General features: G+C 45.6%; 1 long non-coding RNA gene across 2 annotated transcripts; it reads right to left on the bottom strand.

Moving 5' to 3' along the window:
• Window positions 1-2,273: 2,273 nt before the first annotated feature.
• Window positions 2,274-27,246, bottom strand: LOC311595001. 2 transcript variants are annotated; one of them, XR_014778280.1, is made up of 3 exons: window positions 26,805-27,246; window positions 26,294-26,386; window positions 2,274-2,593 (listed from the first exon to the last, which is right to left on the bottom strand). It is a non-coding gene; the product is annotated as an uncharacterized lncRNA (long non-coding RNA). The 2 variants fall into 2 exon arrangements; XR_014778281.1 differs by lacking the exon at window positions 2,274-2,593 and adding an exon at window positions 16,274-16,642.
• Window positions 27,247-27,888: the final 642 nt, after the last annotated feature.

Below are 27,888 nucleotides of genomic sequence, written 5' to 3' on the forward strand. Positions count from 1 at the left end.
GTTTAGCCTTTATGTTGTCTTAATAAGAGTGAAGAGATTAGGTCTTCAGCATTGGAAGATTCATATGCTGCCAAAAACCCATTTCCAGGAGAAAAACATGTTCTAGCTGTCCAAGGAGAATGAGAGAGAGAGACATGTGTAGAAGAGCTTTCAATTCAGAGCTACTCAGTCTAGATCTCCCCAGCATGGAGGTTCTGGGCCCCTGATGAACTTTCAAAGATATTGAATGCTACTGTGAAGTCTGAGAAACCACATCTGATTTTTTTTTTAACATTTGTTTAGGCACACGTGTCATAGAATGCTCATCGACAAAGGACAAGTTGTAGGAACTGGCTCTTTTCTTCCAGCACGTAGGTTCCAGGGATCAAATGCAGGCCATCAGGCTTTGCTGCAAGCCATTTTATACACTAAGAACATAGCTGGCCCTACTTGCCTTTTTACAAGTTCACTTTGTGGGGCTGAGGGAGGTGGCCCAATCAGTAAAATGCTTGCAACCCACACGTGAGGACCTGAGTTCAATCCCCAACACCCGGATTAAAAAGGTATGGTGGCATGCACTTGCCTTCTCAGGACTGGGGAGGCAGCGACAGGAGGATTCTTGGAGCTGTGCGGCCAGCTAGCCTAGCTGAGTCAGGGACCCCAAGTCCTAGTGAGAGTCCTTGCCTCACAACACAATGTGGATTGCCAGCCATAGCAGTACATATTTTTAGTTCCAACACTAAGGAGGCAGAGGCTCCTGAGAAACAACGCGCGTTGAGTGAGCACCAACAGCCATGCACATTTGCTGAAAATAGTCTATAAGAAGACACCAGGGCTCAGAGCTTAAGAGCGCTGCCTGCTCTTCCAAAGGTCCTGAGTTCAATTCCGAGCAACCACATAGTGGCTCACAACCATCTGTAATTAGATCTGGTGCCCTCTTCTGGCCAGCAGGTGTACATGCAGACAGCACTGTATACATAATAATAAATAAATCTTCAAAAAAAAAAAAAAAAGAAGACACCAGCCTTACTTCATTAACATTTTTATAAACATGTTACTAAAAGCACTCACGCATAAGTGAAGAATCAACATTGCATGTGCCTGATGCTGTCAGTCTTGCAGAGAAAAACCAGCATACACACGACCAGAAAAGAATTCTACCTCCAGATTTACAGTTGTTTAGGGTTGCAGTATAGTTGATGACTTAATTACTTTACATGATTTTCTTTACAATGCCACATGTCATTTTATTATGATAAGTCCACAATTACTGGACACTGGCTGATTTCACACATAATTCTCTCTCATTCTCACTCCCCTCCTGATAGCTGAGGAGTGGGAATTTTAAAGACAATTCCTCATTTTACCAAGGCTGGCAAATAATACATGAAAAAATCTGATGCTGAACCCACCTATGTCTCATTTGTTTGTTTGTTTACTAAGGCAGAGTTTCTTTGTGTAGCTTTGGCTGTCCTGGAACTCACTTTGTAGACCAGGCTAGCCTCAAACTCAGAGATCTACCTGCCTCTGCCTGAGTGCTAGGATTAAAGGTGTGTGCACCACCACCCAGTTGATTTGTTATATTGGGAGCTGCTCACATTTTAAGTGTATAGTTTGACAAAGTTTAGTATGAGTCTGTGTCTCTCTAACCCACACTCCTGATAATTTTTAAAAACTATTTATTGGTTTCTTTTTCTTGGTATGGTGTTTCCCCTGCATGTGTGTACATGCACCACAGGCATGCCTGGTGCCTAAGCTAGGGCATCTGACCCTCTGGAACTGGAGTTACAGATGGTTGTGAGTTACCATGTGTGTCCGAGGAACTGATCCAAATCTTCTGCATGATAAGCAAGTGCTGTCAACCACTGAACTACCCAGCTACATTGAAAAGTTTTTCATATCCCTAGTAAGATAGACAGCCTTTTCCTCCTGGTCCTCTGAAAATCCTTCCTCCCACTCAGTCTTCCCTTGTCCTTCAGGAGCCGCCATTGTGGCATACTTATGTGATATAGAAAGTGCATTATCTGTGCCCATCCTGCCTTGAATTCAACCAGTCTTGTGAAAATGCAGTGCTGGTTTTGTCTCCTTTCATTTAACGTAATGATTTTGAGCACTGTGTGTTGGGTAGTGCTCCGTCTGTCTAGGGCTGCCAAGATTTTTCATTTGTTCTCTTTTTTGATGAGGATTTGAATTATTTTGACTGTAGGGTGATAACGAATAACACTACTGCAAATATCACTGAAGTCTTTGGTCCATGCGCCATTGGGTGAGTACTTAAGACTCGAGATGTTTGGTTTTAGAATAGAGATGCATTTAATTTTATAAGAAATCAACAATAAAAATATTTGGCTGATTTGATGAGAGACTGTTATAAGGAAGTCTGACACGCAGCATCTTGAACCCTTGCAGGGACAGAGGTGCCACAGTCACCTTTGCTTTATCACTTGGTCTTTTCCACTGGCTCCTGCCACAAAGCTGCTAAATCCTGTACAGCTTCGGGAGTGATAGGAGCATCTCTTGTTTTGATGAGGTGGCTTGTAGTGGGTCAGGGCTGTTTATCAGAATGAGAGCCACCCTTGGAAGCTAGGGACCTTCAGCATCTTTCATCATCACCCTAGGATGGGACAGGAATACCAGTGAACAATAGACTGTGCTTATAAAACAACATCTACATAAATATCCCCAAAGACGGAATTCAGAGAGCTCCCAAGAGTATTGTGAGCCCTAACTCTTTGGGAGTAGGTGTGGCTACTCTTGGGACCCTCTGGAACTTAATCCTGTGTATCTCTTCGTCGGGATCCTTTACAACAAAACAGTAAGGGTGTTCCCCAAGCTCTATGAGTTAGTCCAGCATATTACTGAATCTGAGGAAAGAGTTGAGTTGTGCAAGCCTCTTTTTATACCCAGTTGGCCAGAAGTACAAACAAGAAGCAGAGACAACTGGCACTTGGAACGGGGTGGTCTGATTGGACACTTGGTGAGTGGAAGACATTCTTGCTAGTGTGGAAGAGCCCATGCCATAACAGAAGCAAAGTGCTGTACAGAAAGAAGTGAAGCTACAGAGAAACCGTTGTCCTCCTTTGTTTGTTTTATGCATTGGGCAACAGTGGGAGACAGTTTTATCTAACCCACAGCTTCATAAGCCCTTGAGCTCATCAACCTTTTTACCTTTACTCGCACTGGTGGCTGGGTAGTTGTGTGCAATTGGGATTTTAATTGGTGTTTCTCTATGACTAATGATGGTGAGAAGTTTTCCATGTGTGTATTGACTAGTGCGTCTTTGTTTCAGAAGTAGTCAGTCAAGTCTTTCAGCCATAGCTTACAGTAGTTCATTATTAGTCAGCTTTCTGTAACTATAACAAACACCTGAGGTAATTAACTTGTAAATAGAAAAGGGTTTTTTGGTTTTGTTTTTGTTTTGTTTTTCTTTTTGTTTTTTTACACACAGTTTTAGTCATCCAAGACCATGATTGATTTGGGTTGCTTTTGGGTCTGTCTTAAAGTAACACATCCTGTGCATGTGACAGCCTTTACCCTCTCCTAATATCACTTTGTTGGGACCCAAACTTCTAACATAAGGCTCTTTGGGAAAGATTTTGGCTATTACTTCTTCCCCTTCTCTGTCTCATTATTTTTTTACTCTCTCTATTGAGACTCTACTTGTACATGTATTATACACACACACACATGTCTATGTATGTATGTATGTATATGTTATGTAATTTCTATTAGTCTGTTTTGGTTTTTTGATTGTTTTGTTTTTTGTTTGTTTGTTTGAGACAAGGTTTCTCTGTGTAGCTTTAGCTGTCCTGGATCACTTTGTAGAGCAGAATCTCACAGAGATGTACCTGCCTCTGCCTCCCAAAGTGCTGGGATTACAGGCATGGATCACTGTGCCTGGCTATCCATTGGTCTTTTTAAAATCTTTCTCTATGAAGATATTTATATCAAGATATCCTTTTCCCCTTTGTATTCTCAGACTTCTTTGTGCTAGCTGTCTTAAAGTCTTTGGTACTGCTCATATCTGTGTCATCGCTACTCTGCCTGTTCTGACCTCAGCCTCTGCCTCATCTTTTTATTTCCTTCTTCACCTGCCTACTAGCTTTCTTATTGGATGCTAAACATTATGAGTACCACAACACTGAGTCTGGAGTGTTGTGGGTTGTTGTAGTGGTCGTTTATTCCTCCATGACCCTGGCGGCAGCTGTTGAGGTATATTCGTAAGATTTGATAAGGTGGGTCAAGAGCGGCCTGTGTACCAGGGCTAGCATGGTCCTCCTCTGAAGGACTGACATTCCTTGCGTCCTTGAGTCTGAATTCCCAGTGTTTGGCAATAGAGTTGAGTGCCCAGCAACACAACACCTGCGATCCTTGTGTAACCGCAGACTCTGCCAGCTCACCTCCCTTAGCAGCTGTTCTTGGCCAGGTTGTGCAAGGTGTTTTGTATGTGTGTGTGAGGGCCTCTTTTTTCTTTCTTTCTTTCTTTTTTTTTTTTTTTTTTGAGACAGGATCTCTCACTGAAACTGACTATCAAGCTCCTGGAATCCCTCTTTCTCTGCCTTCCCAGATCTGGTCTTATAGACATCCTTCTGTGGCTGCCTTTTTATATGGGTTCTGGGGACTAAACTAGGGGTTTTCACTTACGGAGCAAGCACAGGTAATTCCTGAACCATCGCCCTGGCCCTGTGCAAAGTCTTATGGCACACGCAGCTTTCTATATAGCCAAAGAGTAATGGAGACCTGCACGCCTATGTCTGGGCTATCTTCTCTGATCAGCTCATTCTTCTTCGAAACCCCGCTTCAAGCCCCTCAGCATCCCAGCTGAGCCCTCTTCATCCCACCAAGGCGACCGCTGCTGTCTGTGCGACCTCTTACCTGCACTGCCACTTAAACATGCCCTGGGCAGAAAGCAGGGTTGCTTGTGCAGCTTAGCTCGGCTGTTTCCTCACTCAGGACTCACAGACCGAGCCCCTAAGCCTTTATAAGCCCTGAACAAAGCTGTTGGCACATATTAGGCGCTTGGTCAGGTGTTTCCACAGGAGAAGGGCGGGATGGATGAATCTGGCTCACTGAACTTCCCGTTCTGGAAATAGCTATTTGAAATGACCCACCCAGAGAATCACTGTGGGTGATCCCACCCCCGGCTTCCCTTAGCAGTAACCAATTTTCTCTTCAGAACCTGGTGAGCATTTTCGGCACATTTGAGTGACTCCGTTTGTGAGACTTAGAGCGTGGAAGGCAGGAGCAGAACCACATTCATCCGCAACTGAGATGCACACTGTCCTCTGGGGAATTCGATAGACTTTCTCCAAATCAGCTAACTGCTCTCTGGAAGACTTATTGGTGGGGGAAGGGTGGCCGTGCACAAGGTGGCCTAAATCATCCTGCAGATAGGTCCTGGAAGCTGTGCACAGAGATTTTCCTGTTAACAGCAAAAGGGCTCCAAGGGCTGTTCAGAGCAGAGGAGGAAGACAATGCAGGAGGTCTCAGTGGGGCAAGCAAATGTTGGGGTACTACAGAAGACAGAAGGCCCCCAGCCTGCGCCTCCTGCCTCCTTGAACAATCTATGCAGAGGCTCTTCAACCCGCGGCCGGTTTTCTAGAGCAGTGAACCAAATAAAAATCCAGGCATATTCTTTTGTTTTCATCTCCACTGAGAAGAGCAGTTTCTTCAGAGATTCAAAACACACACACACACACACACACACACACACACACACACACACACACGCTGTAACTAATGTCACAAACACCCCATGCCTCATGTGAGATGGGTCACCTGACTTGGGGGCAGTCACCTCTTCTTGCCTTAGGGACAATGTTTATGCTTTAGTTTATTTCCTTCCAACTAACATTTCCTCTCCATCCACAAACACTCTTCTCTCCGCGCCTGCAGTTTAGTTCAAAAGCACCGAAGACAAACAAGGGATTGAAAAGACTTAATGTGTGAGTGTTTGAGTGTTTTCATTTTCCTCTGGGGGAAAAAAGACAACAAGTTATGATTTTCTTCCTAACAAACAAACTGTTTTCCATATGTCTCCAAGAGAAAACTGCCTCCCTGTGATTCCTCACTCAGCTCCAGCGGGGAGATCCTGGGAGCCGTGAGCTCTCTTCTGTGGCAGCCGGAAATGTGTTTTCTAACTCACGGGCTGATCTCTGAGCTGTAGTAATTGAGCCTGCGGAGCCCACTCCTTCTGCCTGTCCGCAAGGGAAGCCAGAGTATCGGGGAGCAGCTGGTTGCTGCTCTGAGCTCTGGGGGCTTCTGGACAGAGTCCAGCAAGACCTTGCCTCGTGGCCTGAGGCAGCTGCTGCCCCTACCCCTGCTTCTAAGCAGGGTTGAGCATCTGCTTCTGTGCAGAGTAAAACATCTGCCTCCCACCCAGGGGCAGGGTGGGGCTGTAGAAAGATGGCCCCACGGGCCTGCTGCACTGTTGCCTTCTGGGTTCTGGATCCTGAGCCAGCCTCAGCCCTCCGTCTCAAACCCTGGACAGGCATCCTAGGGCCGCTGCTTGAATCCTTGCTAGGACCTCAAAGGCTCTTTCCCAGTCTTCAACAGTTCCTCCCTTGCATTTTACCAGGAAGTTCATGTTCCTCTGATTCTCCCTCGAGTTAAGCTCCTTCTACAGCAGGGCCACAGCTCCTCCCCACTCCGCACGGACCCCTCCCATCCCTGCCTCCTGCTCCCTTGGGGCAGTAGTGCTGGCCACAGCCTCCTAACCGCCCTGGGCTTCCCTCTAGGCTGGAAGGTGGTTCCTGAAGATGAGATATTGTTGGCTGAGCTCTGCCTGGCTGCCTCTTGTTTACCCTTAGTCTCAACATGGGACTCTTCCCACAGGAACCCTTCCTTCCTGGCCTTGTTATTCACCGTGTTTCTCCTCCTCTAGGGGTAAATGCAAAGAGGGAGGGTACAGAAACGAAAATGAGGGAAGGGTGTAAGGGCCCCTTTATCTACTTTTATCGTAAGTGCCTCCTTCTTGTCCTACTTGTCTCCGCCCCTCCTCTTTCTCCTCCTCTGCTTTGAGACAGTTTCCGGCATATGCTTGCCTTCAAACTCAGGGTATAGCAGAGAACGGCTTTGCGTTCTTGATCTTCATGCATGCCTCTACTTCCCAAGTGCTAGGGTTCCAGGCAAGTGTCCGCTATCCAGTTTATGGGGATCTGAGACTTGAACCCAGGGCTTTGCGCATAACTGGGCAAGCACTGTAGCACCACAGATACACCCCAGCCCCAGCTTCTCTCTCTCTCTCTCTCTCTCTCTCTCTCTCTCTCTCTCTCTCTCTCTCTCTCTCTCTCTCCCCTGCCCCCCCCCACCGCGTGTGTGTGCACCTTTAGAGTACAGTCTTTTTAATTAACCCCCATTTTACTTGCAGCACTCAACAGAGGACACAGCACAGACAGGCATTCAATAAGAACCCACTCTCCGTTTCTGGGCTCATTTTCAACTATGCTCCTCGGAACCTGTTCAGGCAGGGTCACCTGTTGTAAAGACAACACTGGCTCATTTGGGAACCAACTCCCTGCCCTAATCTTCCCTGTCTCTGTCATTGTTTAGGTGTGGTTAGGTAAGGACTGGTGAATAGCTCCTTAGATTCTTTAACAATGCTTCCTTAAAAGATATTCCCCAGGGGCTGGAGAAGTGGCTCTGCTCTGAGGTTGAGATCACTTGCTGCTCTGGCAGAGGATCCCCCCAGCACCCACATGATGTAACTCCAGTTCCAGGGAGTCCTACGCCCCCTTCTGGCTCCTATAGACATCAATCAAGCACATACATACTCATACAAGCATCAAGGAAACTCTTGTACACACATTTAAGAGGAGAATGTAGCCTCTTTTTCCCCTCTTGAGCATGGGGGTGGGGGGCTTAAGGAAAGTATCCAACAAATAGGATATTGCAGAAATGATAAGTTAATTTTGAGGCCATAAAAGACATAGATATTGTTGCCTCACTATGGTGTCTTTCCATCAGCTCCTGGAGAGACCCACACAGGCATAGATGATTTCTGCCTACAAATAAATGACCATCTTGAGCCTATATACGAAGCCTTCAGATGACTTCAATCACACCCAAACTTGGGTTACAGTCTCGGGAGAGAAAGCCCCGGCCTCAGCACTCAGGTAGGCTATTCCCAGAGTCCCAGGCCACAAAATCTAAATAAGAAATGTTTATCTTAAACCACTAACTTCTGGGCTAAATTACAATGCAGCAGTAGCTAGCTAATATGATGTGCACTCTTGTATGTGTGTAGAAAAGAAGAGAGTCGGAAGGTCCTTCCAAGAAAAGACTCTTCCGTTCCAGAGAGGAAAGGAGAGCTTGACTCAGCATTGGAGGGTGTTATGGGTGATGGGTACATTTGACTCTAGTTCTTGGTATGAGGAGGCCTTGGGGTGGAGCCTAATGAATGGGATCAGTGTACTTTCAGGAGGCACCCAGAAGAGCTCTCTAACCTGAAGAAGAAGAAGAAGAAGAAAGAAGTGGGTGGACAGCCTGAATCGCACAAGAGGACCCTGCCTGCTTCTCCTTTCTGTAACAAAAGCAACTTGAGGAAGGCCTTGTTTGGGTTCACAGTTCCAGAGGCACATAGCCCCTCATGGAGGAGAAAATGAGACAACAGGAAGTGGGGCATGGTGGCAGAGCAGGAGGGCTGGCTGGTCACACTGCATGCACACTCAGGAAGCAGAACATGAGGAGAAAGGAGGACTGAGATAAAAAACCTCCAGACTTGTCCCAGGTGACCCACTTCCTCCAGTAAGGCTCCACAACTTCCCCCAAAAAGTGCTGCTAGCTGGGATCAAGTGTGGGACCATACGACCCTTTGAGGAACATTTCCCATTCAAACTACAGCACATGCAGATATTTTCCCCCTAGAATTGCTGCCTTCCAACTTGTGAAAACTACATTTTTTCTTGTTTATAAGCCACTGAGCCTATGGCATTTTGTTATAGTAGCACAAACTAAAGTGAGAGTCAGTGTGCATCGTGGGATCTCATGCTTCCACGCTCTTGTGTGAAAGAAGAAACCAAGGCACTGAGCAGTTCAGCAACTCTTCAGGAAAAAAGGCCCTGGGCACAGTTGAAGGCTCCCTTCATGGCATAATTTAAGCAGAAGTTCTGTCATGTAATCCCAAACACAATCAAGCAAGGAAGAAATCAAGGCCTCTTCGTCTTAATGTTAAGTGACACCTGGGGAGGTCACGTGACTTGCTTGGGTCCCACAGGAAGGCTCGTGTGGATTCCGCAGCTGCCTTTTCCACAACACCCAGCTCCCTCCTGTTCCCACCATCTTCTCGAGACACTCAGCCTCCCGTCTGTGTTTGCCAAATCCAGAAAACCCGCAAGGTGCTGGCCAGCTGCCTAAAGGAAAACTGAGGTGGCAGCCTCGAGTTCACACGTCCCCTGACACCTGTAAGCAGTTTCCTGCACCTAAGTTCATGTGCTTCCTCAGCAGCCTTGGATAGACAGAGGGCGCAAAGCAGACTGAAGGGCAGCAGAGGATGCTGGGACAGTGAAGCCAGCCGCTGTGAACTCAGAAGCACTTGTGCCTGAGCTCTTCTTGAGGACAGGGCTGCTTCTACGACTGGGATGTCTCGGGACTCAGAGACATAGAAAGGTCTAACCTGTCAGGGGAAAGGGGACTCCTCCGGAGGAAGTCAGGCTAGCCCCGCGACAACGAAATGAGAGGAATGATCTGGTTCCCAGTATATCTATGTGGCCAGGGTTACCACCAAAGACCATGCAGACGGCTGTGGGCTGTGCTGCAGGCTGACCTCGTGTCGATGTCTGAGGGCCGTGCTGCCAGGAACCATACTAATCTGAGTGGCCTGTGCTGTCACTTGAGGCCATGTTGGTATCTGTATTGGCACTAAGGGCCTTGTCTGGGTCTGTGGTCCTGCTGCAGCCAGGGTCAAGGCCTCCTCTTTTCAATGAGCACAAAAGTGAGACCTGGGGAGGTCACGTGGCTGGCTTGGGTCCCACAGGAAATGGCTCCCATGGATTTCACAGCCTCCTTTTCCACAGCACCCAGCTCCCTTCTGTTCCCTGTGTTCATGGTCTGTGCTGTCACCAGGTGCGGTGTGGAGGCCCATGATCCATGCTCTCTCTGACTGTGAAGAGCACAGAGGCTACTTTTGCTGTGTGTTGAGAGGGAGGGACATGGAAGGCTTCTGTGACAACCCCCAACTACACTCCAAAAAGGTACAACCTAGATAGGAAGACATTGAAGAGAACACTTTAAAAGTGTAAATGGGGGATGCTGAACTATAGAGCTCCACAATTTATGGCTGCTGGTGGGGAGGCCCAAGGAGGGGAAGGACTCAGTAATGTTTAAGTAGCAGGCCACTGAGAGTTTGAGCATGCTCCAGTGAGTATATAGACAGCACAAAAGATGTTGTTGTTGTTGTTGTTGTTGTTATTATTATTATTATTATTATTATTATTATTATTATTACTTTTATTTTAGTAGAGGAAGTCACAAGGTGGGGAGTGCACATGGAAGGATTGGCAAGAGAGTGTGATCAGGGTGCATGATGTGAAAGTCTAAATCAATAAAAATGTTACTTTTTTTAAAAGGATAGAGCTGGAGAGATGGCTCAGCAGTTAAGAGCATTGGCTATTCTTCCAGAAGACCCAGGTTCTATTCCCAGCACCCACATGGCAGCTCACAACTGTCTGTAACTCCAGGGATCTGGCACCTCCACACAAAAATATACATGCAGGCAAACCCACAACACACGTAAAAATACATCTTTTTTAAAAGTGGGGTGAGGGGTAGATGCCAGGCAATAGTGGTGTAACACTTTAATCTCAGCACTCGGGAGACAGAGGCAGGTGGATCTCTGAGTTCAAGGGTAGCCAAGGAACTACAGAGTGAGTTCCAGGACAGCCAAGGGTACACAGAGAAATATTGTCTTCAAAAAAACAAACAAAACAGGGTAGAATATGGCAATTCTTCAACCCAACCTATACATGGAGGAAAAAGCATAGAAAAAAAATCATTAGGCAACACAAGGGTAATAACTCCTTCTGGCCGGAAATAGAACGTGTGTGGTCTCAAAGATTCTCCATACACATATGCTTAGACTAACAGAAGTAGCCACAGTGACATCACAGTGCAGCATCCTAACTCACATCACCTTAGTCAACTGTGGACAAGGATGTAACACAACCACATTTCTAGTGTATTGCTGGTTAGAGTGTAAAATGGCACCGTCACTTGAAAAATGGCCTGGGAATTATGTATACTACCATTAAATATACACTTGTTTTATGATCCAGTAATTCCAAGCTAGGTACTTATGCAAGATAAATGAAAGCTCACATCTACACACACACACACACACACACACACATACACACACACACACACTCATGCATGTCTGCTCTCACCACTCCCAACAACAACTAAACCATATACATTCTTAAAGCATCTTTATTTGTATTTGCTTTAAACTGAAAACAGTTCAAATGTCCATCAACTGATGGATTCATTGAAAAGTTATGGTATATCCATACACTGAAATATTACTAGCACTGAAAAAAAAAACCCTGCTGGTACAACAAAATAAACATCCATCTTGCGCCCCTTTCCTTGAGACAGGGCTTCATTATGTAGCCCTGACCAAACTGTAACTCCCTACATAGACCAGGGTGGCCTGGAACTCACAGACAGCTGCCTTCCAAATATATCTTGAACGCATTATGCGGGCAAAAGAAGCCAAGTCAAAGAGTCTGTGCTAGAGAATCCTATTTAAACAAGAATTATAGCAGAGAGAAATTTGATAGATTAAAGATAGATAGTTGCCAAGGGGCTATGTTGTATACTATATTACAAGCTGAAAGCTGGGTGGAGAGGATTTCTCTATACTATTTTGTAAATATAAAGGGTTTAAAAACCTAAAATTATGTCAGTTTTTTTTATTTATTAAAAGGCATTTTTTTAAATCCACAAATTTGAATACAGTATTTGCAATTTTCAGGGCACAGCAAAGTGGCTCAGCATGTAAAGGAGCTTGTCAACAAGCCTGCCAGACTGGGCTCAGTCTCAGGGACCTATGTGGTGGAAGGAGAGAACCCACTCCTGAACACTGTCCTCTGACCTCCACCCATGCTCCGTGGCACATGCACCGCCACTCCACACACAAAATAAACACAACAACTTATCTCCATAATATATAAAATTTATGAATTAATAAGAAATCCATATGGGGGGATGCATGTACACTAAATGTACACATCTAAAAAAAAAAAACACAAATCAACATAAAAGGAGCAAAACTCAGCCAGGCACAATGGTGCATTCCTTTAATCCCAGCACTCAGGGAGGCAGAGGCAGGTGGATCTCTATGAGTTTGAGGCCAGCCTGGTCTACTAAGCCAGTCTAGGACAGCCAAAGCTACGCGGAAAACCCTGTCTCAAAAAACAAAACAAGCCAACAAAAAAGAACAAAACTCACAGAATGTGGACAAACACAGAAAGTATGCGGTTTTGTTAGTCATTGGGGATTATGCAAAACAGCACGATGACACGCTGCCAGAGACTTAAAGGAACTTTTCTAATTGAGAAACAGTAATCCCAAATTCTGCTAGGAATCCATGTGGATACTGGGCTCTCTACGCTTCTGTGGAAGTGTAGTGTGGAAAGTTCTACCACCACTGAAAATGTGTGTACCTTATTCTGCTTTTAGGTATATATAACTAAGAAAAAAGAAGACATGTTTACCAAAGGATATGTACAGAAATGTGATGACAGTGTTCTTATTGGTGATAGTCCCAAATGAACACAAATCAAAAGACTATAAACTGTGGTACATGTGTGTGGTGGCATAGTATGTAGTAGTGAAAATAGAGAAACCACCACTCTCCAGGACACGATAGCCCAGATGAACTTAAACACAGCAACCAGCAGAATTTATTTAGGTGACAGAAGCTAAAGAGCTTCTTCACCTTAAGGAAGGAGCAGATTGGCAGGAAGGGAACCAAGGCAGTAGCACTTATATAGGTGGGTTCTGCAAATGTATCGAGGTTATAGATCTTTCTTCATATATGCTGCACTTACAAAAATGATCAGTTTCTGAAAGTCTTTTGGAAGATGGACAATAGAGCAATAAAAGTATTCTAATATTATATATAATTCCTTGGTTTTGAACACAGTGCAAAGCACTTCTGTGTGTATGTGTTGGGAAGTCCCTTTGTAAAGTTTATGTGTTCAATTACATGTATGTCTTTGTGGGATTATCTGCATGAGTACAAGGTGTTGGGGGAGGCCAATAGAGTGCACGGGAGACCCTGGTGCTCGGATGTGGGTGATGGGAAGTAAACTCAGATCCTCCGTAAGAACCAAGTGTCTCTTCAAATCTAGGATAGCCCTTTTAAATGTGGGTATGGTGGGAAATTCCAAGGCTCCTCTGTGCTGCAACAGTGAGGGCAGCCTAAGCAAGTATGAAAAGTAAACAGTCACGAAATCACAGATGAAACCAACCTCACAGTATGCAGATCCAAAAGCAAACAACAAAAGTTTAGCTTCCGAGAAAGCAAACTGAGAAGGTGAAAATGCGCGTTTTATGAGACAATCAAAGCACCGTGCCCGCAGTGACTGCAGAAGGTGCCTTTTCAGAAAGAAAGCCACGGGTGGCTTTGAGAGCCAAGGATGAGGGACAGAAAAGATGCACGGCATAATGAAAGGGCATGCCAGAGAATAGAAGAGAATTCCCTTGGACATGAAATGCAATCAAGTCAAGACCCATATTTTATCTCTGCTGGAGGCAGTCTTATTTGTTAGTAAAGTGCTGGGATAATCAACCATTGTTCTCCCTGCCAGGACTGTCAAAACAAATACAGGCTTCTCTGCTCAGTGCTAAAAATGTCTAGCCTTTGGAGAGCAGCTGGGCAGAAAGCAATCTCGTTCAATTTCAGTACATTTTCCCCAAGTATTAGGCTGTCCGAACGCAGCCCATATCAAAGCATCCCCAGAACCCACAGCAGGGACAAGGCTGTCATGAGAACACTTCCTATCAAACTCGAACAAGCAGGACATACAATGTAGTCGTGTTAAAGTCATCCAACCCACCCCCCATGCCCATCAAAAGAAGCAAAGACTTTGAGGCATTCAAAGGCTGCCTGATAGATCGTTCTTTGAGGAGCCTTTGATAAACATAAATTATATTTTTCCTAGGCTCACAAAACGTTGTGTATTGATAAAGTTGGCCGGCGGGGGGGGGGGGGGAGGATTAGAAATTATCTATGATCTCTTGGCTACCAGTACCACCGTTGCCTCCGGGACATCTTCTCTTCAGCATCTGCAGGATTAGTTTCCCTGCTAGTAAGTTAGCTATCATTAAAACCCGTCTTCTTCAGTGCTTGACAATTTGTATTCCTTAGGCAGAGTGCCAGCTAGGGTGCAGGTGGTCAGTTTGGGGATGCAAGTGGGTAAAAGTTAAAAATCAACCCAATGACTTTCAACAATAGGAACACTGGACGGAACAGTTGAATGATGCTGCCAAAAGCTCAGAGTCTTCCTGTTACTGGGTCCTCATCTGACATTGGTGCTGACATCGGCTTCGCTTGCCACTGTGAAAGAGCCTGGAACCCAGAGCTCCCCAGGAAGAATCTTCTCACTAGGGAGAAAAAGTTTTTCGTAAAGGACCTCTCAGCAGATCCATCACCATGAATCATGACCGGAAATGAGTCATATGCCTGTGTCTACAGCAGTCACTAGAAAGGAGAACAGAGTCATGTTAGGCCAAAGGTTTTGAGACAAGGGCAAGGTCTCTGCCCTTGTCTTCTGATCAGGAGGCCATGCTTTCAAAAAAGCCCAGGCATCAACTCCTAGTTCCAGATTCCAAAGTGACTACTGGACCTAAGACCCATCTGCAGGGCTCTAAACTCACCAAATAAGGCTATAACCCTAGTACCTCACCATCACGTCAGCCCCCCCACACACACCCCTGCAACCCCTATCCTAGCCCAGCCATGAGAGTTCACTGAGCCCCAATAAACCTGCCTTTTTACTATAAATCTGGCTTAATTCAATTTATTATGTCAGTGGAGATGCCATTCAGGTCACACTGCAAACAGTGGAATGGATATATTTATACACAAACACACATTCTTTTTGTTTGGCTTGGTTTTCCTCCTTTGCCCCCGGCATTGGGGAGGATACGGGGAGAGAACCTGAGACCCTGTGCTTACCAAGTAAGTGCTCTACTGCTACCTCCTCCGCCCTGAGTCATTTGGCTCTAAACCTAATGACCCAAATGTCTTTCTGTGACTGAGACGGCCAAGTAGGTGTGGAGTGTTGTTGCCTAAGGAGAGCAAGGCTCTTTACAGGTGACCGTTTCTATTTTCTACAACTAGGACATGGGGTGGGTAGGCCTGAGTAAATGGAATTTTTGGCTTCACTGTGGGATATGCAAATTTTCCTTTGGATTTCAACCCTGGTGATTAAAAACCACTCTGACATTTATTAATTTCCTGTTTCTACTATTATGCAGAGCAAAATGGTCTCTGGTATGTTGACATCTAAAGACGTGTCATCCTGCTTCATGTCCTTAAAAAAAAAAAAAGCCTCTTTTATTCCTGTCCTCAGAGTCTCCCAAGTAAACCCCACAGCCATGTTTGGGTAGAGTGATAGCCTTCCCAGCTGAAGGCAGTTTGGAGCCAAGATGGACAAGCTGGGCCAATGAGCTTCCGTTCTTGGGAAATTTGGTAGAGGGCAACACCCAGTTGCCTCCTGTTTTTCCAATGTAATGAGGCCTGTAGCAATCCAACAGCATAGGCAGTTGTTGCTGTGCCATTTGGGATGTGAGGAAATAAATATGGAAAGAGAAAACTAGCTTTGTCTCCAAAAAACACACGCATGCACGCACGCATGCACGCATGAATGCAGGCATGCACACAAGCTAGCACTTGCATACATTTCCAAGCTGGTTTGGAAGAGTTTATATACCATGTAGGAAAAAAATGTAAACTAATTTTTTTTTAATCTCTACATGCCACATGGGAGCACAAATGTCCTTTATCCAAGATGACCCAGGGCCTGGTAAAATGTTAGGGTCTTCATTAAAGACTTCCAGATCTCATTTTACAGAACTCCAGGTATGAAAAGCAGAGAGACACACTTGGCAAAAATTCACCACCCTGATAACAAAGGTTGCCTCCGCTCAGCTGAAATCCCCCACCTTGCTCAGTTTCTACAGCCCCAAATATTGCTCCACAAAACACTCAGCCGCAACGACAAGCCGCGGTGCATGTTTTGTTGTGTCTTGAAAGGGTGGGAGTGGGATTTCCCTGTATTGAGTTGCAACCGTTTGCTTTTCATGTGTTGTTGACTTGAAGCCTCACCCCATACTGGGTAGTGATCGTTATAAAAACCATTTTATCAGCAAGGAAGCAGAGCCTCAGAGAGCACATTGATTTGGGTAAAGTCACATGGCTAGAAAGATGTGAAGGAAGGTTGTGCACCCAGGATCGCACGTATTCCAGTGGATATACAGAGGGATGAAGTGCTTTAGCTGGGTGTTACTTAGTTGCTTTTCTCATTGTTGTGACAAAACACTTGAAAGAAAAAAAAAAACAATTTAGGGTTTCCCGCCTTACAATTTGAAGGGACGCAGTCTCTCCTGGCAGGTAAGCTCCGTGTCAGGAGCGCGAGACAATTTGACCATAGTGCACCTGCACGAAGAAAGAGATGATTAGCGTTGGTGTTTGTTCTCTTCTTACTGTAGAGTTAGGATGGCAGTGCACGGGGTGACGCCTCCCGCCTTCCGGGTGGGCGTTCTCTCCTCAACTAAACATCTCCAGAATCACAGTCTCACACTCAGGCTCCCAGAGGTGTGTCTCCTAGGTGATTGCAAATCCAGTCAGGTTTTCAATGAGTTCAGTTACAGACACCCTGTTAAATAAAATCCAAGTGACTGATGTCCTACTGAGACATTGGATCGGTGCACTTGTGCAATGCAGGCTATCCTCAGAGCTGGGGTGAGGGTGGGGGTCACCTGTTAGCGCTTCTGCATTTTCTAAACTTAGCCCTGCTACATCGGGGAGGATCGGGGACAGCAATCTCTAACACCTTATTTATAAAGGTGAAAAAAAGAAAAAAAAAAGAAAAAGAAAAAGAAAAACCACAGAGAAGGTGAGGGGCCCAGATGTTCAAATGGACTCAGAGCACGCTGCCACCATCTGGCCCTGCCTCTCTCCGCAGTGAACGTTTGGAAGCGTCGATTTCTCTTGACTAATTAAAAGTGATTGCAGTTGTAGAACTTTGCCTTTATTGTTGTTGTTGTTGTTGTTGTTTGTCTTCTTCCATTTTTAACCACTGGCATTTGCAGTCTGCTGCCGCTGGTTACTGAGAAGGCTGCACACAAAACAGCCAGGATGCGGCTGCCAGTATGAGAGCAGGAAGATGCGAGTGACAAGGTCCCCACTGCACCCTCTGGCTCGTCCCTAGCCAAGCCAAGTCAAACTCCCCCAACTCTTGACAGCCATGCAGTGTCACAGAGCTCCCCATCTCCATGCGGGATATGCAGCAAGCCCAGATCGAAAACTGTATCTTCTTTTGCTGCAATGAACTATTTTCTGCCTATTGCGTGTTTTATTTTATTTAGATTTTTTTTTTCAAACTCACATGGTTGAATTGTTTCGCTTTATTACAAAGAGATGTCGCGCATGCTTGTTTTAATGCATTCCAGCATTACAGATGGAAAGAGCAGAAAGAAGAAATTTGGATTTGAGTGTTAAACACTGTCAGGGCACTTCCTCTAAGCCTTGCCAAGGGGGAGACTGTCTCTGAGAATGCAGACTACAGGAAAATGTCAATTAGTCAAAATGTCCTAGAGATTGGGAGATTCCAGGTTATCTCAGAGCTAACCAGAAAATCCTTTTCCCACCAAGCCTTGGTACTGGAACGCGTGCCGGAAAGAATGTGTGGAGTTTCCTGCCTTAAGAAGCATAGTGTGCCCCAAATGTAATTGAAAGCATTTCTGAGCACTGCAGGTCAGGCTGGACCCCGATTCCTATTGTCCGGAGGAAAAGAAAGCAAAACAAAATGGGAATCAGGTAGAATTTGTACTTGGCCCTATGACCCTTCTCCAGTTTCAAAAATGAGCCTTTTCCTCTCTGTATTTTGTTCCTTTCTCCTTGTATATAGAGAAGGAAAAGAAGTCTGCCAGATTGGGTGTTTTCTTATATAAATTCCAGTTAAGTCAAGATTTTAAGCCAGACAAGGTGGGGGTATTTGTGTAATTCCAGTTACTCAGGAGGCTGAGGCAGAAGGGTCAGGAGTTCAAGACCAGCCTGTGCTATAAGGCAAGATTTCATTTAGTGCATTTAAATTTGTCCATTCCATTGTTATTTAAAGCAACAACAATCTAGGCTTTGTGGAGTCCACCCTTCTCCACCTGGTCTTCCATCTTCTGTAAGGGGACTTAGAGAAGTCAACCCTTCCCTCACTGTACCCTTCCTTCTCCTTCACTGTCAGAGTACGTGTGGGGGGGTGGGTGGGTATGCACGTGTGCATGTTACTGTTCTGTGGCTGTGATAAGACACCATGACCAAGGCAAATTACGGAAGGAAGAGTTTGATTTGGCCTATGGTTCCAGAGAAATCCAAAGTTGGTCATGGAAGGGAGGCACAGCAGCAAGCAGCAGACACAGTGGCGGGAGCAGAAAGCAGCCTCAACCATAAACACAAAGCAGAGAGCAACCTGGAAGTGGGACAAGCTAAGAACTCTCAGAGTCCATCCCCAGTGCTGTGCTTCCACCAACAAGAGCACCCCATCTCATAACTTCCCCCAGACAGCACCATCAACCGGGGATCATATGTTCTAATACATGAACCTATGGGAGATAGTCTCATTCAAACCCATGTGTGCGTGTGTGTACGTGTGTATGTGTGTGTGCATGTGTGTGTGCATGCATGTGTTTGTGTGTGCATGCATGTGTGTGTGCGCGTGTGTACGCGCGCGCGCACATGAGAGGTCAAGGAGACACTGAGAGTCCTACTCTGTCGCTTTCCGCCTTACTCTCTTGAGATAGGGTCTTCTGCTGGTTTTAAAACTAGAATGGAGGCCAGCAAGCCCTGGTGATCCCCCTCCCTCTCCCCCTTCGGACTCTGGAGTTATAGACAGGCGTGGCCAATCCTGGCCTTTTACAAGAATGCTCTGAATCCAAACTCGGGTCCTCACACTAGGCCAGCACGTGCCCTTACCCACTGAGCCTTCTTTATGCCCCAAAGTTTGAGCATTTCTTCCCAAATCTTTCACATGATATAGTCTGGGCTCCTCGACGTTCACAGTGACTCTTTGGTTCGAATATCTAACACCCTACTGTAGGAGACTGTTCTGAACACTATTGGACATTAGCAACACTTCTGCCTTCTACCCACTAGATGCCAGCATCACTCCCCACCACCTCAGATGAGACAGCCAGAAAGTCTCCAGACATTACCAAATGTCCCCTGGTAGGCAAAATTAGTCCCCATTGAGAATTACTGGTCTAGACAGGGACATGAGTACCCTCCCTTTTCCCATTGTCAAGATTATGAGTTCTCTTGGCCTTGACAGGTAATGTCATAGCATGTTTCTGGAGCTGTTTCTTGAAAGAACCACACAATTCTCTAATGAACATAATATTTTGACTTCAGTGGTATGCGGAGGCCCCGCGAAAACAAAGCCAGGGGTTTGGTTTTGCTTGTAGACGATAACAAATCTATTTCTGCACTGGTTCTGATCTGGGTAATTGATACTTGAATTTTCAGTCTTCTAAATCTCCTGTGGTATACTGTCTCTCTCAGTTTGGCTTTTGCATCCTTCTCAGCTGTGTTCATCCTAATGTGGTCCGTACCCTTGTTCGGCAGCTTTCTCATGCCCTTTTTCTTACACTCATTATTCCTTTTCTCCACTAAATTAAGGTTAGCATTCATGTTCTTGAAAATTGTTTTATAAACTTAAAAAGTCTGCTAAATTGATAAATTCAGATGATATTGATATCTGAACTTAAATATAATATATGTTATATATACATACATATATATGCACATATATAGGTTTTTTGAGACAGCATTTCTTTGTGTAGCCTTGGCTGTCATGGACTCACTTTGTAGACCAGGCTGGCTTTGAACTCACAGAGATCTGCATGCCTCTGCCTCCCCTGAGTGTTGGGATTACAAGCGTGTGTCACTACACCCCACTTAGAACATTTTTTTTTTCCGGCCAAAGAAAAAATGGCAGCCATTAAGTTGGTTTGGGATAAGCAAGTTTTATGATTTGGATTAGAAATTTTGAGAGGCGGAGCTTGGTGGGAAGGAGTGAAGTCACTGGGGGCATGACCTTAAAAGGCTCACTGTGAGTCTACAGTTTCCTCCTCTCTCTCTAACTCCTCTGATGCCATGCAGTGAGCAGCTCTTGCCCACCAGACCTTCCCACTGTAACACGAGACTGTATCACAGGCTCCGACACTGTGAGGGCAACTCACATGAACTAAAACCTCCAAAATGTGAGCCAAAGTAAGCCTTTCTCCCTGTAAAAACTTGCTTTAGTAGCTAAGCCAACCCACACAAATGAATTTTTCTTGTGTTGCTTATTTTGTATTGTATTCCTAGTTGCTGCATCTTATGTGTTTATTTTACCAAGATTATTTTTAAAAGACATTAAGCTAAAGGTAATATCTAACCATAGCAAACCTCATTTAGGCTGGGATGTAACTGGGTCATACAGCATTTGCACATTATCTGTGAAGTTAAGGGGGCCTGGGCTTAATCCCCAGCACACAGAAATAAATACACACTAACGACCCCTATGATTACAGATAAAGTCTAGACTGCAAGCATTAACATTATTATATTAATTCCACCAGACTGTTTCCCTGTTGAAACAATTTCAACAGGTTTTTACTTATGTACACTTTAAAGGGCCGTATTTTTCTTTTAGATTATTTATTAAAAATTTTAAAAGGCTTTTTTATTAATTCTTTATGAGTTTCACATCGTGCACCCCAGTCCCACTCCACCTCCCCATCCCTTCTACCCTTGCAACCTCCCCACAAAAGAAAATAAATAACAAAAATTTTTTTAAAAATAAAACAAAACACAGTATAGAAAACATCTTGTCATGGAATCTGTAGTGTATCACAGTGTGTTCCCACAGTATATGCTTTGTCCACAATCTTTACTTACAAATGTTCATTGCAATGAATCATTTATCTAGTTTGAGGCCTCTGGCTTCTGCCACACCATCTATACAGGACTCAGTTAGCCTGTTGTTGCCCTGAGTCATGGAGATCCTACAGCTTTGGAACAGCAGGACCTGGCCCTTCACATGCTCCAACAGTTCATAGATGAGGTAGATTTTGGGTTGGGCCCACTCAAAACCCTGGATCTGGGCCTAGGTGGTAGCTGAGTTGGTCAGCCTGCCAGCTCAACCATATCCACACCACCAGGGTGAGCTTTCCAGCACTGTTTCGGTTAGCTCACCCAGTGCCGCAGGCAGCATGAGGCTAGGCCAGTTCTCCCACTCTCATGCCCTCTGGTGGGCTTTCCCACCCCGCTCCAGCAGGACACGCTCTACTGTGCTGGTCAGGCAAGGTACAGGAACTGTTCTCCTAAGTGCTGCTGTTGAGGGGTAGGATCAGCTTTCTGGCTCTCACAACCCCAGGGCCATCTCTCTCTTTCTCTCGACTGCCACAGGTGGTGGTGGGGACATCACCCCTGTCCCCATGCCACCTCATAGCAGACAAGTGGCTGTTGTCCTTGAGACTGACTCACCCACACCCTCTCTACCAGGGCCAGCGCTATGGTGCTGCCCAGGCAAGGTGCACGGCCTGCTCTCTCGAGTGCTGCAGCCAGTGAAGGGTGGGACCACTTTCGCACAGCTGTTGCACATCTCTGTGGTCCCAGGCCATTGCCCAGACCACTGGTCACCAGTGGAACTATGAGCTGTAGGCATCAACACCAAGCCTTGCTGTCGCATGGCCAGGGACCCAGACACGGCCCTCAGTGGCAGCATAGGCTGGGACTTCACCATGACCTCAGGTGGCAGGGCTGGCTACTCACAACAGGCTATTCTTCTCCATTCTCTGTATAGCCTTGGCTGTCCTGGACTCACTTTGTAGACCAGGCTGGCCTCGAACTTACAGAAATCCGCCTGCCTCTGCCTCCCGAATCCTGGGATTTAGGGCGTGTGCCACCACTGCCCAGCTTTTCTCCACTCTTGAATCTCCAGTTCCATCTCTCTTCATAATGCTCCAACCACATAGTCACACATTGCAGTGGCTCCTGCTGTGGCCAGGCCACACAGCTGGTGAGCTCTGGTTTTTTTTTTTTTCTGCCCAAGCTTCATGGTGTGACAGCAGGCAGGCTGCTGTGTGTCTCCAGCCAGCCTGGGTAGTGTGGCAGCAGGTGGTTTTCTGGGTATCTTTCCCACCCTGCACCGCCTGCTGAGGAGGCCCAGCTGTTCTCTGTGTAGGTAAACTGCCCTGCACCATGGGGCTGTACGTGATCCAATTCTTTTGTATTCTGTGTCAAATGATGCAGTGGAAGGTCTTTAGATATAATTATTTTCACACATGTCTGTAGCAGGACGTTCAATTAAAATTTGAGAAGAGATGTGCAAGGTCAAAGGGCATGAATTTCTAAGGCTTAATACCTACTGCCAAATCTCCTCAGGAAGGTTGTTCCGGATTTCAGTCTTTATTGGCAATTCTTCTGAAGGGCTTCCTTCTTGTTCTGTCAGCCTTCAGACCAGTGGAAAAACATTTCCCAGAGGACATTCTTCAGATATGTCAATGTAATCAGATCTACTGTGAGATGTCTGTCAACAGCCTCCTGTACTCATCTAAGACCATCTGTCAATGGCAACTCTAATATATTTTCGGAAGATGCTCATACAGATGCCAAAAGCCACATTTGCAATTGAATTGGGTTTTTCAATCAGTTAGGTTGCAAAATTGGACCGTGTTAATGACATGTGACATTCTCAGCACGATATCCAGAGACTCGCTGTAGGAACGCATCCTTGTATAGCTAAGGTCAGAGTGGAAGAGAGGGAAGGTAGGTTTCCTTTCATTGTGAATTCTGTGGTACTCACCCCATCCAAACCACAGTGCAAACAGCAGCAAGACTTGCCAAGTCTTAGCTCTAGGCAAGACTAGGGAGAAAAAGGCAGCACTGAAATTCAGAGCTCATGGCCTGAACAGATAGAGTGGTGTGGTCTGACCACACACGACTGGCAACTCGCAGTGAATTCGAATTCTAAGCTACAAAGTGATCTTTGACCCAAACAAATAAATATGATCATTTATGTATACCCAAGATGTGGAAAGGGCTTATCTTCTCCTACTATTTGAAAAGGTTCAAGAAAATTAAAAGTCACGATATGGTTATAGGTTCTGAACTGGCTCACAAGTCTAGACTTTTAAAAGCCTGAAAGGTAATTTATGCTGTTTGGAATATGTAGTATTTTAAATACCAGTGATTGCTCAGCTTTAACCCCATTCCAGATTCTCCTTGGTCATTTTTCTCACTAAAGAATTCAAGGAGCTCAAATTAGCCTTTAACTTCCAAGAATCTGGGGACATATTTTTTCAAGCATCTAAATAACTAGGATTGTCCATGCCTTCAAATGGAGGAAGTATTTATAGGTTCTGTGGTGGTTTGAATAAAAACGGCCTCCGTAAGATCATATATGTGAATGCTGAGTCATCCGAGAGTGGCACTACTTGAGAAGGATTAGGAGGCGTGAGCTTGTTGAAGTAGGTGTGGCCTTGTTGGAGGAAGTGTGTCACTGGGGATGGGATTAAAGGTTTCAAAAGCCCAAGCCAGGCCCATTGTCACTCTCTCTTACTTCTGCCTGCATATCCAGATGTAGAACTCTTAGCTATTTCTCCAGTACCAGGTCGGCCTGTGCACCACCATGCTCCTCACCATGATGGTACGAACTAAACCTCTGAAGTGTAAGCTGGCCACAATCAAATGCTTTCTTTTATAAGAGTTGTGGTGGTCATGGTGCCTCTTCACAGCAATAGAAGAGTGACCAATACGGTGTCTTTTTGCTCGATCCCACTGGCTAGTTGAATCACTCTGGCATGTCACTGCATAAGCCCCCCTGGTTTGCAGGCTAGCTTTTAGCTTGCTGTCACCAAAGCTAGAGTAAGCAGAAACCTTAATGAACATAAAAACAGATAGAAATCAAGTTCTTACCACTTACTCCCTGAAGCATACTGCAAAAGCAAGCCTGAGCCAATTGGCCTCTGACCAGAATGCTTTTAGTAAGGGTGGGTTGCTCCTTGCTCAGAGCATCTTAAGCATATCTCCCCCAGATGAGCTGTTTGAGCTTATAAAAATGGCCAATCACATGGCAAATATCCTGGACAAAGGTGGCAAAGGCTCCTTTTCCTTCCCTAATTGTCTTGTTGCTGTGACTGAGTGCCCTGAATAAAAGCAGTTTAAAGGAGGAAGAGATGTGTTTTGACTTTCAATTTGAAGGTATAGACCAGTAGTTCTCAACGTGTGGGTCATGACCCTGTTGGGGACTGAAGGATCTTTTCACAGGGCTAGCATGTCATATATCCTGCATATCAGATATTTACAACATGTCATAACAGTGGCAAAATTACAGTTATGAAATAGCAACAAGATAATTTTTTCTTTAAATATTTTATTTAGTTTAATCTATGTGCGTTGGTGTGAAAGTGTCAGATCTTGGAGTTACAGACTGCTGTGAGCTGCCATGTGGGTGCTGGGAATTGAACCCGAGTCCTTTGGAAGAGCAGGCAGTGCTCTTAACCACTGAGCCATGTCTCCAGCCCCAGAATGAGATAATTTTATGGGTGGGGGGTCACCACAACGTGAGGAACTGTACTAAAGGGCCACAGCATTGATGGGGAAGTCTTGGCAGCAGGAGCTGAGGGCACCTGACACATGGCACCCACAGTCAGGGACAACAAACTAAATGTCAGTGCTCAGGTTGCTTTTTTTTTTTCATGCAGTCCAAGATCCAAGCCCACCAAGTAGATAACCATTATTAATATCACACTGATAAGTGTTATAAACTACAAATCAGACCCAAACCAAACAATAATAGATACCCTGCTCTCATAAATACTAGCCGGAGATACAAGCACATGGTTCTAAAAAGCCAGGCTGGCCATTCATCCCTGAGAACAGTGAAAGATAAGAGTGCTAGGCCCACACTAAGTTGAATCTGTGCTATAGTTATTGCTCCCCTGGAAGCATCTGCTGAGAGAGAGGTCAAACTAAGGATTTAGGTGCCTTCATACACCAAACCTCAGCTAGAAATATTGTGTCGTTGAGATGATATGGTATGCATTAAAAAAACATGGTGGCCACAACCAGCTCTGGATGACACTTATTGGCGGATCGACTTGTATTTGTGTTCACCATAAGACAGTCTCAGGCAGCACGTGAATAGTAAATTGGACAGATTCTCCAAAATGTCAGTTTTATATGGAAGGGAATGGAAAGGCTAACGGCTTTAAGAACAGGTGCTGAAGGTCTGCTCTTTGGTGATAAACAGAAAGGAATGAGGAGCCTCAGGTGACGACGGCTTCCTGGCTGATGCGCCTCTGCTCTTACTTTTGGAGATTTTCCGACGTTTTCCCTGGTAGGAAAGGAAATAGCTTTTCCCCATGTGAGGTGGTGGAACTCTATCCCGAGCCTGAGAAAATGTGTTGAGTCATGGGAGTGGGTGTATGAAAAGTGATTTAGAAAGCGAAACCCTGTCCCTGGTACCCACTGTCTGTCTTGTCCCCTTCAGAGCTTGACAGCCTGTCTCCTTCTATCAGTGTTTCCTGTTAGGTTAAAGCAGTGCTACCCTCTCACCTCCAGAGTCCAGCAGGTTAGCATGAGTCTCCTTCCCAGAGTTTCCATGAAAATGTCCTTACTCCTCAGACTGGCTCAAGTTGTCATATAATTATCGCGAGTCAACCATTAGAGCCTGTGAGATGGCAAGGCCCTGACTACATGACAGGCAGAACTCCTGAGCCAGGAGTGAGAATCAGATGACTGAAAAAGATCCTTTGGTGGGATCAGCAAATCAGCCCTGATTCAAAGTTCGAGACTTTGGGGGTACCAAGATGACATCACAAGTACGATGGTTCAGTGTAGATATTCGTTTTGTGTATATAACAATTGCATAAAATTGCCTTCAGACTATGCAAATAAGGTATACATAAAACAAATCAGTTTCATGTTCATTCTTGGATTCCATCTCCAAAATACCTCATTATACAGCTGCCAAATCCCCAACCCTGAAAGCCAGAGCATTTCCGGTCCCAAGCATTGGATAAGGGCTACTCTATCCGTATCACTAACCTCCAGCCCCAGAAAGGTGTTCACCGTTATCTTGAGAGATAGATCAGCAGGCAGTCGGATTTCTACACAGGCTGTACACTCCACCATAACAAACTGGAGAGAAATAATAAAGGAAAAAGAAAGAGGCAAGAATAAGCCTGGCAAGGGAATGGTAGTTTTTTGTTTTTTGTTTTTTGTTTTTAGGAAGGAAAGAAAAACAGTACTAGAGAGCTGAGGGAGATGACTCAGTCAGCAGGAAGTGCTTGGCGAGGCAAGCGGGAGCACCTGGCTTCAACCTCCAGAACCCACGTGCAAAATCAGGTGTGGAGTCACAAGCTTTTAATCCTAATGGCGAGGGGGGGGGCAGTGTGGAGACAAGTGGATGCCTCCCAGCCTAGCCTAATGAGTGGAAGGTAAACCACGATTAAGGGAGGCACGGAAGGTTGAACTCGGGCCTCCATACTGTAACCCACATGTATATGCATGCCTGTAGACGCGACCCCGCCACCCTTCCCTCTCTCCCCACTGTCACCATTTCCCCTCGCAGAGCAGCCCACCCACACAGGAACTGGATCCAGGAGTGCTGTTACAGAACTCTCCTTCAAATAAGACTCATTGTTCATTGCAGATGCTTCCTCCGTGTGGCCCGGGGCTGCTTCTCTCTCCCTCAGGGTTTCGGGTGAACGCATAGATCCTCCTGTGACGCTCCATGGAAGCCAGAGATGGAACGAAGCAAAAGCCGTGGTCAGAAGACCCATTGTCCTCCAGTGTGAAATAACCAAGGCCGTGTTAATCCGCTGCCAGCCTTACACTTGGCCGGGAGAGGTCCCATTGGACAGAAGTTGTAAACAGGAAACTTGAGGCACTCATTCATCCTTTGTTATTTATTGTTTGTGGGCAGCTGTGGGATACTTGGCTCGCTAGCAGCCTGTGCCCAGGATTGCATCTTCACAGAGCAAGGCGCAGCGCACATTTCTAAGGCAGAACGCCCTGGGGAGAAAGCACACTTTTTCCGAAGAAGAGTGCAGAGAGGAGGCTCCTAGATGAGCTGACAGCCGCTTTTCAGTGGGTGGCAGACTAACTGGCAGCTAACGCGACTTAAGACTGATTATTGTTAGTAATGCTGAAGTAAAATGCAAGGCCAGGCCCACCTCAGAAAGAACTCCTAATACTGCAGGTTCCAAGCTCAAGGAATCCTGTGTTATAAAGATGATATCACTCAGGGCTTAGACACTAGGACCCAAACTGCCTCAGTGTCCACGTTGGCTCTGACACTCACTTGCTCAGGACTTGGGGAAGTCACTGACTCTTTCTCTGCGTTGGTTTTCTCATCTGTAGCACAAGGATACAACAACAGTAGCAACTGCGTCAAGTTGCCGTGTAGATTATGTAATGTTCTAGAACAATGACGAACACATGGTAAGTATATTGCTAACTGCCGTTATTATCACCAAAGAATGGCTCCTATCCAGGGCACAGGACAGCCCCCATGTAACGACCAATCAAAGTGCCTTATTACGTCTGATTTTTTTTTTTTTTTGGTTTGGTTTGGTTTGGTTTGGTTTGGTTTTGGTTTTGGTTTTTTCGAGACAGGGTTTCTCTGTGTAGCCTTGGCT

Source organism: Acomys minous, assembly GCF_964271855.1.
Source record: "Acomys minous genome assembly, chromosome: 3".
NCBI classification, from domain to species: domain Eukaryota; kingdom Metazoa; phylum Chordata; class Mammalia; order Rodentia; family Muridae; genus Acomys; species Acomys minous.